General features: G+C 50.4%; 1 protein-coding gene across 3 annotated transcripts in view; it reads right to left on the reverse strand.

Moving 5' to 3' along the window:
* The window catches only part of LOC132025816 (antigen-presenting glycoprotein CD1d-like), a 24,988-nt gene that overhangs the window by 11,012 nt on the left and 8,477 nt on the right, over nt 1-5,499 (reverse strand). The window contains exon 1 of one of the 3 annotated variants that reach the window (XM_059413564.1): nt 1,322-1,402. The gene's annotated coding sequence lies outside the window, so the exon portion shown is untranslated. Of the gene's footprint in view, nt 1-296; nt 345-1,321; nt 1,403-1,866; nt 2,064-5,499 lie in introns of those variants that run through there. The other 2 variants (XM_059413563.1, XM_059413562.1) reach the window with 2 other exon arrangements.

Consider the following 5,499-nt stretch of genomic DNA (forward strand, 5'->3'; position numbering starts at 1 on the left):
CCCCCCCCCCCCCCCCCCCCCCCCGGCCCATTCTACCGCACAATCTCTGATCTCCCCTCTCCACCCTCCCCTTCAGCCTCTTATGCTCCCCCTACTTTCTCCGAGAACCCCACAAAAGCCTGATCCCCGCCCCCACTTCCCCCTCCAACCTCGGACCTTCCCGCCCCCATCTTCCTGGAATCTCTGATCCCCCTGACCCCACAGGCACCCTGACCTCTAACCTCTGACCTTCACCCCCCTCGGTGTCCCCAGCCCCTCCTTCTCCTCCTGCATCTCCGGGTACCCCTCCCACTCACCCCGGCTCAGCCCCGCTGCCTCTGTGCGAGCTCCCTGTCTCCTGCAGCTCCCCACTCACTCTCCAGACCTGAGCTTCTGCTCGGGAAACTAGACCACACTGTGGTGTGCACCCCGACGGGCGGCCCCAGGGCTCACACGGAGGACGAACATCCGGACGGCGCGGCTCAGAACGGTCAGTGCCCCTCTTCGGCGGCTCAGAACCTGGACGGCGCCCTGATACCCCCCTTCCCAGCACTCCTTTTATCCAAATCCTGGGCAACTCCTCTAGGCTACCTCTCCGGAAACATCTCTCCAGTGTGTCCCCTTCTCTACATTTCCACCTCCTCCGCTGCCCTAACCTGCCACATCTTCTGACAGGGGTTTCTCAGGATAGAGACCACAGAGGTTGAAGGCCTACGGGCTGATGCCTGGCCTGACCTGACCTTGGTCCCCTTCTGTCTCCCTCCCCAGCCTAGTCTCCCCTGCTCTGTGCCTTAGCCCCACCACCAGGGTTTCAGTTCCTCCAACATGCAAAGCTTCTTCTTGCCCGACATCTTTGCACAAAGTTCCCTCTGCTTGGAAAGCTCTAGACTCTCTCCTCCCCTCACCCCCTTCTGAAGTCTAGTTATTCCTACCCAGATCTCTGTTCAAACGTCATTTTCTCAGGGGGACTTCCCAGATCCCCCTGCATGAACAAAGGCAGACAGGTCGGCCCTAACGGGGCTCCTCCCGTGCTGCCAGCTTCGTCACCCCCCACCCACACCCCCGCACACATCGGTTGGTAAATACAGGGCCAGACGAGCTCTGTCGCTGCCAGCCCTCCCAGGTCCCCGCCAGAGTACAGGGAGAGTCCTTGAGGAGAAGAGGTTACGTCTGGTCCTCCTCTGTGTGCTCAGCGTGGCCCCAAAACACTTGGAGATCACACAGAAAAATTTTTTTTGCTACCAGTAAGTGGTTCATGATTAAATTAAGATACGAAATCGCTGGAGGCCCAGGTGGGAGGGGACTGGGGGGCAGAAGTCAAAAGAACAACTGTAGGACTCACAGCTCAGTCACAGCCAGGGCCTCACCGGCGTTCTCCAAGTGTCCCACTTCCTGTAAAACTTGGGAAGTTCTGTTTAGTTGATCGGCATCCTGAAATTTTCTGATAACATCCTTTCAGACTAAAAACAAGACCTAGTTTTGTTGTTGTTGTTGTTGTTTGTTTGTTTCTAATCAGAAACAAAAGCCAGGGAGTATAACCTTCAGATGTTGGGGTTATGGAGATACACCAACGAATTTTCCAAAGGTCGGTTGAATCAGATGCTTTTAGCCATGACAACTTTAGCCACTTCCTTCAGGAGGAGACTCACTGAGTCAAAGGATGCCAGGAGCAAGGCTAGGTCCCTCATGGTGAGGTCACTTTTTAAAGCAGGGCACAGGTGTCCCTGGGAGAAGGGGTCAGAGCGCTCCCCCAGTGCCAGGAGCTGGCTGCCATACATGCCCCTGGATCAATCCTGCCCTCACTTCTAGAACATTTTGGATTCCCAAAGTGCTTCCACATAGCCTATTTTGCTTACTCCCCATCACAACTGCTAGCGGGGTCATTACCTGTAATGGGTCAGTAAGCAGACCGACCAAAGTGGACGTGCGCCGGCACTCCAATCGCCATCTGCTAACCCCGGTGCAGAACTTCGTTTCCTCAGGACCGCCTTCTGAGGGGCCACCCCCTACTCGGAGGTGCGGCGATGACAGGACTCCAGCGGTTTCTTCCCACCTTGTGGGTGTGTGACCCTAGGACAGCACAGCTGGAGAAGAGTAGAAATGTCTAAGATCGGAGTAAGTTTGGAGTAGAATCAGAGAATTACAGATGATTTGGCTAACGATAGCCACAAAGAAGACTAGTTATGGAATCATTATCAGAAGCCCAGGATCTGAGGGCTTTACCAGAACCCAATTCCTAGGAGAGGAAGAGATGTCCCCAAGCACGGCTGGTCAACCTGCAGGCTTCAGGCGGGTTTCCTGTGCACCCTGGGCCACATCGCAGCGCAGCGGGCTGCTTTCCTCAGCTGTCCCTCCACACCTGGCATTACTGTTCAAGTGGCTGCCTTGGCTTAAGTTTCTGAAATAAAACTTCCCCACCGATCTCCAGGTGCTTCTGTTTGCACTGACTGATTGCTCCTGAATGGGGCAAGCGCAGGGCTTTCTGAAATTAAAGGACTCATTTATTTTGCTTGTTCATGCTCTCACCTCTTGCCCCTGGTGTTGATCAATACTGTATCTTCAGGGGCTACAATACTGACTGCAACATTGTAGATACTCAGTATATATTATGCAAAAATATTGCTGAGCACATTTTCTAAGCCTGCAAGCATTCTAAGCCCTTTGCAGCAGTATCTTACTGAATCCTGGTAAAGACCCCAAAAGGTCTCTTGTTGGTTTTGTTCTCTGCTGTCTTCAGCACCTAGAGTCTTCCCTGGGACAGTTTAGGCACTCAAGTATTTTTCCAAAAAATGAAGATAGGTGGTATTAATGCACATTTTATTGCTGGGCAAAATGATTTTCACAAAAGAGATTTTCACTACCTTTCATCAGCTCATAAATATTGACTCTAGGACCACAACTCAGGTGTCTTCTTCCCAGATATCGTGTACTTTGCACTGTACTTTGCACCTTCCTCGTATTCCCCCCGGGGGACCCCTGAATGTGCTGGGGAGGTGTGGTGAGGGACGAAGTCTGGGGAAGTAGGTGAGGGTGAGGGAGCGTGGGAACTTCAGCCCGAAGATACTCGAGAATCCTGCTCTCCTGGGAGAGTCAAACCTAACTCGGGAATGTGAATACAGATGTGAGCCCAAGAGACACAGCGGCAGAGAAGGTGGTCAGGGAGAATGGAAGAGGAAATTAGGACAGAAGTGCGTGATTCCACTGCTCAGTGTTCATCGAGGTGGCACCGCAATGACCAGCACCAAGGAGACAGTGGGAGGCGGGGGGAAGTGGGCACCTCACGCATGTTCTCCTGACATGCTCCCCGGGCAAAGAGTTGGGCTCCGTGTGCTACAGTCATACAGCAGGGTCACAAAACCACAAATTAAGTTCAAAGAGCCCCACATCAGGTCTGCAAAGGGTCAGTGAATCGTGACCTTATGGGCATCGTGCACGCCCGCCCCTGTGAGCCTGCGCTCCTGTGCTCACCAACACACATGCCCTCCGACACACATGCACCGACACGTGTGCACGGCAGTGGTGTCTGCAAGGAGCCCACACTGAAAACGGTTTGGGGCCATCAGCTTGGGAGTACTCGTGCTTCTTTAAGTGACACTTTCATCTATTTCTTTAGTTTCTAATCCTCTCCTTTATTATCTTTTCCAGAGGTGCCTCTCCACAGCCTTTACAGGCTGGCCTTCCTGACTCTCCCGCATCTCTTCAGCTCTGGTTTTTCTTTCCTTCCTTGTCTCTCTCTTCACGCACATCTGGGTCCTTTCTGGGGAGCCACCTTCTGCTTCACTAACTCAATGATCTCTGTTGAGCTGTTAACTTTTCTGTTGATGTGCTCATACTGGAGACTAGTTGCTAAGTCCTAAAAGATTTATTTGATTTTTTAGAAAATCCTCCTGTTTTTAGCATGCTGTTCTTTCCATGAGGGTTTCTCCACACACGTCCCTTTTCTTACCTCTTTTAACATTTTTGGCATACTTGTTTTATTATTATGTCTTTTACCTTATTTTGCTATCTGCAATTTTGGGATGTGAATTTTCTTATTGTGTCTGCTGACAACTAACCCGTATATGTCTTATGTCCTCCTCATCGTACAAAGTTTCATTGATATTTTATAATTGTTTCCCTGTGACAGTCCCATCTGACCTAGACCTTGAGGGAAATTTATGGAGAACCGTTTTGCATTTGCTTCTGACAACTTCTTTGGAATGCCAGTGGCCCCGGATGAGCTCTTACGTCACTCCTCAGTGTGTGTCTCATAGTCTAGGCAGACGACAAATGGCAAGGCCTCTAGCCAGTACATATCACAGGCCTGGGGGTAATTTCTCTTCTCTGTGTGTGTGTATATATACATACAGACACACATACATATGCATTTTTTTTTTTCATTTTACCCAAATCCTTAGCAAGCTTTCTCATAGCTTTCTAAGGCTTGTGGCAGGGCTTTCTTGGCTTTTTGTCATAGACTTTACACTTGTTAGAGGATCCAGCTTTTTATGAAGGTGACCTCTTTTGCAAGTTCTACCTCCCACGATACCAAGGCCAAGTCTCCTGTCCTTGCACAGGACCCTGCAACGCCTCAGCCCCCAGCAGCCAGGTGCAAGCAGGACTTAAACTCACATGAACTACCACTGTCACTCACCCTGACTGTCACGGAGTCCGTGTTTCTTTTCCTTTGAGGCAGGTTTGAGCCTCACTGGGTTATCATCTTCGGGTTAAATCTGTAAGTCTTTAAACTCCGTGTTGGGGTGGGAAGGCAGTCCTTGTTACCTTACTGTGTTTTGGAAATTGTTCACTACAGGGTTTGATATTGTTCTGGGCAGCTGGATTATAGAAGAGCATTTACAAGGATGTCCTGCCCCGAAGGAGTCATTCAAAATGGGGAAAGGTCTGAAATCATCAGAATGAAGAACAATTTAAGGGACTAGCCAGAGTAGCCAGGGTCTGAGGTCTGACCTTCAGAAACAGGCATTCATTCACTTGCCAGTGGCCTTGCCAGGTGGCATTGGGCCCTACGTGTGAAAGTCACCAGAAGACAAAGTGTAGCGCAACACAAGAGTGAGACAACTTCATAGCCCCCAGCGTTATTCAATTAAAGATGGTCTGATTGTGTGTGTGTGTGAGCTCTGCCCATAGGGGGGCCCAGACTGGACCTGGGGGACCATTTGCCAAATATGCTGGGAAAGAAATTACTGTGTGGAATAAGGTCTTTGATTCTACGATTCTTCGGTTTCGTGACAAAGTCTAATCTTGTGCACTCTCCTTTTATGGTCTGTGGTTCCAGGAACCAACCTAAGCAATGAAATAGAACACAGTTCACAGGTTCACCAAAAGATGGAGGAAACATGTCGTAACGGCTGCCTTCTCGCAGTCTACAACTCTGACTTCCAGGAGAGGAACTGGGTCTACAACTCCATGACGCACACTTCACAAACCAAACGCCTTTGAAGAATAAACCTTTTGTAACAGACACATAGCTGCACTTGCCAGGAGTTCTGTCTAAGGGATCTCACGGATCTCGGATCTCAG

This window comes from Mustela nigripes, chromosome 10, assembly GCF_022355385.1.
Source record: "Mustela nigripes isolate SB6536 chromosome 10, MUSNIG.SB6536, whole genome shotgun sequence".
Taxonomy (NCBI): domain Eukaryota; kingdom Metazoa; phylum Chordata; class Mammalia; order Carnivora; family Mustelidae; genus Mustela; species Mustela nigripes.